This window comes from Cyprinodon tularosa, unplaced genomic scaffold (assembly GCF_016077235.1).
Source record: "Cyprinodon tularosa strain WSP-4 unplaced genomic scaffold, ASM1607723v1 ctg49, whole genome shotgun sequence".
NCBI lineage: Eukaryota > Metazoa > Chordata > Actinopteri > Cyprinodontiformes > Cyprinodontidae > Cyprinodon > Cyprinodon tularosa.
In genome coordinates this window covers 1,560,662-1,570,052 of record NW_024039218.1, presented here as the reverse complement: position 1 = coordinate 1,570,052, position 9,391 = coordinate 1,560,662, and positions in this window count along the sequence as shown.

The window sequence follows — 9,391 nt, the reverse complement described above, 5'->3', positions numbered from 1 at the left end:
TCCTTGGGGGCTAAGAAAACTTTATTTTGCTGCTTCCATATGATGCATATGCTGAATTTTACCATGAAATTGACTTAAACTATTTAACTCAGTTATCTTCTCCGTAGAGCATTTTCTTTGCAAAATGTTTAAAGACCTCCTTAGTGTTTAGTAAAATAAGCCATTTTAATTAAAATGCTTACTTTATCAACATTTTTTATTTCATTTTATTTTTTCCTAGATAAAATCTGCAGAAATTGTCAAAGCACATTAAATGTTTATTACAGAAGCAAAAGTCATGCTGGAGATTGTTTTTTAAAGCCAACCTTTAATTTAAGGACAGAAATTATAATTTTATGCTCTAATTGTTTGTTTTTTGAAAATTTTTACTTAATCAAAGGTGCCAACATTATTGACATTCTTAACAACTCTCATTAAATTATGTAATTTGCAACTATGCTATACAGTTTTCCTTAATATGTATGATTTTTAAAAGAAGGCCTTTATTTTACTCAATCATTGAAAAAAGAAACACAAGACAGCAGGCCATTCAAATTATATATATATAGATTTTTCAAAAGATATATAAAACAATATTAACCTGACTATACCAAAACTCAGACTGACAATTAAAAAGTGTAAAACACTTGGAAATTAGACAAATATGGAAAATAATTGCAATACAAAAAAAAAAAAGCTTTCAAAGGTTAAGCTTGTGAGTAAATAACAGTAGTTATTACATTTTCATCTGGTTTTTGCGTTTCTATAAAACATAATAACTTAACATGAAAGATATCAATGAGGATGATTAATGGGACATTTCTTGTACAAAAATCTTATTGATAATTTAAGAATTTTAGTTGGTCAAAAAAACTAAACAGAACAAAAAAACAACAACCAACAATTAAAATGTATTGGTCTTTTTTTTTTTTTTTTTTTTTAAAGGTTTTTGTCCATTGCATGTTTTGATGAGCATGAGTGAAGTACCAATGACATGCGAAATTTAGTTTGAGATTTGAACTTGATGAGTTTATCTACCAGGAAGTGAAACAGTCATAGAGCTGGTATGTATTTTTAACCACCAGGTCACATGTCAACCCTTTGACATGCTGGATAATAAGCACTGGATGAAGCATGAAGCGCTTTAAATACTTTTTAAAGTCTGCACCAAGTCAACCATTAAAATCATTAGAATGCACCATCCACCTCCCTTTATGTTTCCCATGATAGCCCTATGGCCTAGGAGGGGGCAAGGAAAGTGTTTGGTGAAAAACAGAAAAACAGCTCATCAGTTATTAGGTTGACAAACACAAAGTAAAGTGTGAACAGGGAGTTTTCAGTGAAACGGCAGACGGGGTCTGAACAGTACAGGGACGGCTGCTGATGTCTGGGGGTGCAGGGTGGTAGGATAGGGTGGGGTGGTAATGATAAGACCAGACATGAGCCACATGAGGTCCCTTGAAAATGCAAGAGTACCCTGCGGTATTTCCAACAGTCTACATAAACACACACGCATCACATGGAAACACACACAAACACGCAACACAATTAATAAACAGACAAAAACACATAACTACTCTACTAGTAGGAGCAGATGAATAGGAAAAAAAGTCACTGTTATTAGTGTCTTCAGATGTAGTTTGTTCTTAGCACTCCTTGAATTATTCTCTGATTTGTAGAGATTGCTCACCCTCTAGTGGCTATTTGTATGATTGCAACTAGATATGGCCATCTTAAGAACATTATTGACACATTTTAACACATTTGTTCTTAGAAGATTAGCACCTTGAAATAGGAAAGATAAAATATAACAGAAAAATTGATATGCCAATGTACAGCATCCATGCTAAATAGGCCTCTTTTGCATCATTACAGTATAACATGGAGAAGATCAACCTGTGGCATTGCTGAACTCTTAAGGAAGCTATGGTTGATTGATTAATTAATTAACTTATATGCACGGTAGGTTGAAGTGTCTCTCGTCTCCTTCCTTTCCTGTTAAAAAAAAGAAAGTAGCATCTCCATAAAGATTTCTAGAAGAGAATAGCAGGAATGTGTTTAGAAATTACCAAGTAGACAGGGACTACTGAGCAACAAATTCAGACATTTTGTTTTTTCTTTGCCTTTGTTCAGGACTGGCCAAACAAAAGTTGAAAGAGTCTCTCTCATAATCTTCCACAAACTCTTGAATGGGCTTAACCACTAATAGCTCTATGGGGTCAAACTTTTTCTTCCACTAAATGTGTTATAAAAATCTTAGATAAAGCAATACCTGAATAGCCAGCTTCTTTACCACTACCCTATTGTGGCTAACCCTCATTGTGGAACTCACTAACAGTATGTATAGCTCATAACGTTAACACAGAACATTTCTATCTGTTTTAGATGATTTAAGCCCCAATAAAATGTTATTTGGACAATGAATATGTATGATACAAATCTTAAGTAAAATTCTAATCTACGAGCTGCCACCTATATTTGATATGTATTCATTTTATTTGGTTTATTTGTTAATGTTTGACAGCTGTCTTATTCAGCAGGAACAACCGAGCTAGTGTGATTAACTGACCCTAAAGTTAAAGTGTACGTGTGTTGGTTTGATGGTAGGGGTTGGGGGATGTGTGTTGGGTAGATTTTTTACAGAATTCATTTTGGCAGCAAAAAAAACATTCCAGATCTGGTTAGGCACTAGTTTCTGGAACCATGCTGGCTATTCCACACATGTTGTGGACACCAGAAGTCATCCCCAGTTTGGCTCACCACCACACCACTGGTTTCCCATCCAACATGAGGGTGCCTTTAAAGCGATATGCCTTCCAGGGTGTTTTTTTATGAGCTTGCACCATGCCATTCACTGATTCAAACTCTCTTCAAATCACTTCGTTCCCCTCTAAACTACCCTTCTCCCCCCTCCACTTTTTTTTAGCCCACCCCTGACTTAACATCCAGAAAAAGGTCACATTTCTGAGAAGTGACTTCCATGCATGTTCCATGCTGGGTCGTCACTTTCAATTTCCTAAGACCTTTCATGTCATACAGCCATCAACTGGTAAAACTGCAAAACACTTCACTACACACTTTGTAAGGCAACTTCTCAGGACGTAAAATATATGCACATAAGTTTTTCACCTCTGCATTTATGCTGAACCATAGAAATCCGTGTGTGTTTTTTCTTTATTGTGTTTTTAACCAAAATCAGCTGTATAACTGTGCCACAGTTGTTGAGGCAAGTGCAGATCATACAGGAGGGGCAACAATTAACTCATGCCTTCTAAGTATTCTTGGGATGCTGCAGCATTTAACACTAAGAGACCCTTCAGCGCACCTAGTGGGGGCTCAACAGACGGCTGTCCTTTCCTTTTCCATAGCACTGTTAGCTTGGTATGAGATGTTTAACACTGGGCACAGAATTAATGGAGCATGAAATGCAGGCCTGAAGTGCAGCAGGCTCCTAACCTGTAGGTGACACTGTCTGCATGGAGTGTTTAGCAGTGACCTAAGCGAGCTGTATTATAACTACATTTGACTGGTGACAATTAGTGACCTTTCGTTGATCCAGCAGCCATCCTTTTAAATTACACCTACATGATGTTTTTTAGTGAGGACACGCGATGAGATAAAGCACTGAAGGCATTTACTATACTTTTCCTGTGAGCTGAAATAGGGGGAAGAAAGCATTGGCTGAGGAGAAAAGTTAGAGGTGGTATAACAGAAAAGGCTACATATAAAGTATATTAATTCTGTAAAAAACTATGTAGGGTATAACATTAACGAACATTTCATAGGAAATTTCTACAAGAAGACACTTACAACAACAAAAAAAACCCCCTGAAAAATATTCAATGGTGCTCACACAGAAGGAAAGGGATCATGACGCTGTTGTTAAAAAGTTCATATTTTTTCCAAAGCTTTACTTATGCAACAGTTAAACCACAGACCCATGTCTGTAATCTCTTTTCCAAAAAGAACTAAAACAGCAAAAAATCACACCATTACATGAAACTGTTGATAGACATCATGTCACAAACCACAGGTCTATCTCCATACTTCCACAGTTTTATGATGTTACTGTTTTGGTTATGAGGGGTAAAGGAATTCTGCAGGCTCTGTCTTCGGTCCAGTCCTTTCGTCCTACAGCAGCTCAAAGAGATTTGTTGCAAGATATCTATTGCAAGATCCATAACCTTAGGCCAAGCTTTCTGACACTGGGCAGCACTTTCTTTTCTCTAGAATTCATTGATAGTGTTGAGATGAAATCGTACCCTGCAAGGCAGCCTCTTTTCTTTACATGTTTATTTTTTCTTTCTGTAACCATTGACCTGATGTGCCTTGGCAAATTGTTAAACTTTTGTCTCATCTGTCCACAAGACATTCTTCCCCAAGCTCTGTGGTCTGTCAACATGTAGTTTAGTAAGTTCCAGACTGGCTTTTTTATGATTTCTTTTCAACCATATTGTCCTCCTTATTAATCTCACACTTTGGCACGAACAACGACAGATGGTGCCATCCGAATGATCACCTTTAATCTCTTCATAAGTTTTTATGGGCTCTTTTGTTATCCTTAATTTTATCCATTTCTTTGGTTTGTCATTATCATTTTTATTGAGGCCATGTCCAGGGAGATTAGCCATGTGCCATGGATCTTACATTTCCTGATTATATGTGTAACTGTAGTCACAGGACCATTATGCTGCTTGGAGATATTTTTGTTGCCATGATCTTGGCACACTTGACTGGTTTAATGGTTCATTCCATTCACCTGCCTAGCTCCGCCCAGTTTCTCACCACTGTTAATCTTATCCACCTACTCTTTCATCTATTTCACCTTTTTGCTCCCAGTCATCAGTGCAACATTATTTGAACCTTTGGTGAGAGTTCTCTAGCTTACCTCTTGTTGTTCTGATTTCCTGATCCTGATCAGTTCTGCCCTAGGACCTTCTATCCGGCCTGTTCCTGTTTCAGATTTGTTTTGCCTGATCTGTACTCGGTCTGTGCTTGTGGACTGAAACTGGATCTGTCTTCTGACTTCGACTAGGATTTCCCCACTGCACCTCTTTAGATCTCTGATCTTTTTGTCTGCATTCCTGTTCACCTCTTTGACACCGGCTTGGGCTTCATCTTCTGGATACTCAATTCAATTCAATTTAATTCAGTTCATTTATATAGCGCCAAATTCACAACATGTCATCTCAAGGCACTTTACAGTTCAACCAGATCATACAGTCAAATTGATTCAAAGTTTTCTATCTAAGGAAAACCAGTTGATTGCATTGACTCATTGACTCAAATACAATCCCTCACACTAAGCATAGTTGTAGCGACAGTGGAGAGGAAAAACTCCCTTTTAACAGGAAGAAACCTCCAGCAGAACCAGGCTCAGTGTGAGCGGCCATCTGCTGAGGCTGACTGGGGTTCAAGGAGACAGAAGCAGAGATACAAAAAGCAGCTGTAAAAGGCGGCCCCATCCAGGAAACACGCAGCCAGGCAGACGAGCTCCGAGCCAGCTCCCATGCCAGAGGACGAAGAGAGCACATCCAGCCAGTCACGGTCAGAGAAACAGGACCACACTGGAAAACAGGCGGATCTCCAGCATCTGTAAACAAGAGTGTTGATGGAAGCAGCACAGCTGATATTTCTCTCCAGGATGGTGTCACAGCCAAACAGGAACAGACGAGGCAAAGCTACTCTGAGGAAAAGCAGAGAGAGTATAATGTTACAGATTGAACTAACAGATTCTGCAGAATAGAAGAATAGAGATAGAATGAATCAGAATGATGAAATGGGGGTCCCTATGTCCTCCAGAAGTCTAAGCCTATAGCAACATAACTATAGACATAGCTCAGGATAACCTGAGCCACTCTAACTATAAGCTTTATCAAAAAGGAAAGTTTTAAGCCTAGCCTTAAAAGTAGACAGGGTGTCTGCCTCACGGACTAAAACTGGTAGTTGGTTCCACAGGAGATGAGCCTGATAACTAAAAGATCTGCCTCCCAATCTACTTTTAGAAATTCTAGGAACCACTAGTAAACCTGCAGATTGAGAGCGAAGTGCTCTGTTAGGAACATAAGGAACAATCAGATCTCTGATATAAGATGGAGCTGGGCCATTTAAGGCTTTATATGTGAGAAGGAGGATTTTAAATTATATTCTGGATTTAACAGGAAGCCAATGAAGAGAAGCTAGGATAGGAGAGATATGATCTCTCTTTTTAATTTTCATCAGAACTCTGGCTGCAGCATTTTGGATCAGCTGAAGGCTTTTAACTACAGTTTGTGGACTTCCTGATAGTAAAGAATTACAATAGTCCAGCCTTGAAGTAAAAAATGCATGGACTAGTTTCTCAGCATCACCCCTGGACAGGAGATTTCTCTTTTTTTTTTTTTCAAAAAGAGCACCAAGATTTTTTACTATTATCTGAAATCAGTTTAATCCCATCCAAATGAAGTGACTGGCTAATCAGCTTCTTTTTCAGAGACTCTGGTCCAAAGACTATAACTTTTGTCTGTTTTGTCTGCATTCAGGAGCAAAAAGTTAAGAGTCATCCAGGTTTTTATGTCTTCAAGACATGCCTGTAATTTATGTAATGGGTTAGCTTCATCTGGATTTATAGACAGATATAGCTAGGTATCATCAGCATAACAGTGAAAATTAATCCCATGCTGTCTAATAATTCTACCGATTGGGAGCATGTACAAAGTAAAGAGGATTGGTCCTAGCACTGATCCCTGTGGTACTCCACAGGTAACCTTTGAGCATGTGGAAGATCTGTCATTAACATGAACAAACTAAATTCGATCAGATAGATAAGATTTAAACCAGTCTAGTGCTGTTCCTTTAATTCCAACAAAATATTCAAGTCTTTCTAAAAGAATATTATGGTCAACTGTATCAAATGCAGCACTGAGATCCAATAGGACGAGCACAGATACAAGTCCATTATCTGAGGCCATGAGAATATCATTAGTGACTTTCACCAGAGCTGTTTCAGTGCTATGATGAGCTCTAAAGCCAGACTAAGAGTCTTCAAAAAGTTCATTATGGTGTAAGTGATCGCAAACTTGTTTGGCAACTACTTTCTCAAGAATTTTAGATAAAAAAGTCCTCCTGCTTCCTTCTCCTGTTTGGATCTGCTCGTCAGCCAGTTTGGCAGTCTTCGGGCTCCATAATCTGGAACTCTCTGTGCAGCGTTCACAATGTGCTGTTGTTCGCCATCCAGCTGGATTATACTCCTTCTGTGCACAGACCAGGTTACTGACTCAAAGGCCTGAATCACCTTCAGTCAGATATTTGTGGCCACTAATCTGAGTTTTCCCTCCACAGAGAATCCGGCTTTTGACGCCTTTGTTGCTGAGTTGCAGATCCGACAGACGTCAATAAAGGTTTTTGTGAATCACACTGATCTGTCTGCTTCGAATTCTAGGTCTTCAGTTCTGAGCCCTGACATTTGTAGCCTTTACCTGTAACATAGTTGTCTATAATTTTCTTTCAAACTTTCTGAGACTTTGCTTCCTCTGGTCATGTCACCACACATAGAGTGACTAGTGACAGTATTTAGGTCAGCTGAATGATTTCAAGATTGTAGACTGCTGCGAAGATAATAAGTCGACAGACCTTGATTTAACATGTCCCTTTGGTCACATTTTTTTTTTTTTTTTTTTTGTAGAGGTATGATAATAAAGTTTCTTTTTTTAAATCTATCTTTTGAGGCATGGTTATAAAGCAATAAATAACTTTTCCTTGTCAAATTTAATATATATTTTTTTACTTATTATTACTTTTGTCAGGTTCAAATTATTCATTTGACCATTGTGGATTTTCATTTCATTAAACCACAGGTACAAACCATTTTGTCCACTTGTGTAGAGACAATACATTCTTAGGTTAAGCATTGCAGTTAGGCTATTCAGAAATGCTTTTTGTTATACTCTGTTGTTCATTGATTCAGTCTGACTTTGATTTCAGTTTATTTCCTTGAAATACCAACATATTTTCACATCTTTACAATGTGATAGCACTAAATGTCCCAACATGATGTTGCATGGCTTTTTTTTTTTTCATGAAGCAAACTTACACAAAGTTCTACATCAATCATTATTCTCAGAATTCAACACTGCTTTGTAGGGAAATCTTTCCTTGGTGTATTTTCACATTTTGGTTGTTGGGCTGGTGGTTAAGATGAACATGTGCCACTGACTGTTGGTGACTCATCCACACATCACATAAATGTGACGGTTTTAACTCCTTTACAAATGGTAGTAATTCTTCTGCTTCCTCTCCTATCTTCCCCAGCATCACCACGGAGCTGCCTGTATTCATCTCTCGTATAGCTCGCAAGCGTAAAACCTCAATTGACAGGAACTTAATATAAAGCCTCGCTCTATCACTCAATCTAAAATTTCTCACAAAAAATGTGCCACACCCACGGCTTTTTACTTCTGTCTATATTTTGTTTTTGAGCAGATGGACGTGTATTTTGAAACCCTATTGTAGTCTCTAAAGTATGCATATTCTTCACTGTATTGCCTAATCTAGAGGTCTTTAATAGCCTTTTATTAACATATTATTTATTAACAAAATCTAAAGTATTTGGATTTTATATTCTATTATTCTTTATTTCTTCTTGTAAGGGTCAGATTGGAAAAAAGACATCTGAAATCTTTAAATGGGCCATAAAATAAGGTCTGTTGACAAACAACATGAAAAAGCTTACTTGTGCAGTTTTAAAGGAAGAAATAGTCAGAGTGATCGAAAAGAAAATCATGAGAGTAATAAAAGGAGGGTAATGCTGTATATATCTGCAAAATTTATTACTAATATTGTTAAAATATATCCAATAAAACTGAAAGTCTTATTGAGTATAAGAAAAGGCTTTATGGCCAGGTTTTAAATCATGGGAAGAGAGCATGGGCTCAAAGGACTTGAACATTTTGTTGGAATTAAGGGAACTATATTTGTCTGATTTAATGATCAATTTCCTTATCTTCCAGGGTTACCTGTAAAGTAACATATCAGTGCTAGGACCAATTCTCTTGACTATATGTATGCTCCCATGGCTAGAATTATTAGACAGCATGGGATTAATATCCACTGTTATGCTGATGATACTCAGCTATATCTGCCTATAAATGCAGATCAAGCTAACCCATTAAATAGAATACTAGAATTTCCTGAAGACACACAAACCTGGATGACTCTAAACTTTCTGCTCCTGAATGCAGACAAAACTAAAGTTATTTGAAAAAGAAACTGATTTGTCGGTCACTTCCTTTGGATGGGATTAAATTGATCCGAGATAAAATCTTTGTGCTGTTTTTGATCAGGACGTGTCATTTAAATTCCATAGCAAAGATGTTTCTAGAATTTTCCTCTTTAATCTCAGAATATTGCAAAAAGTAGAAATCTCCTGTCCAGG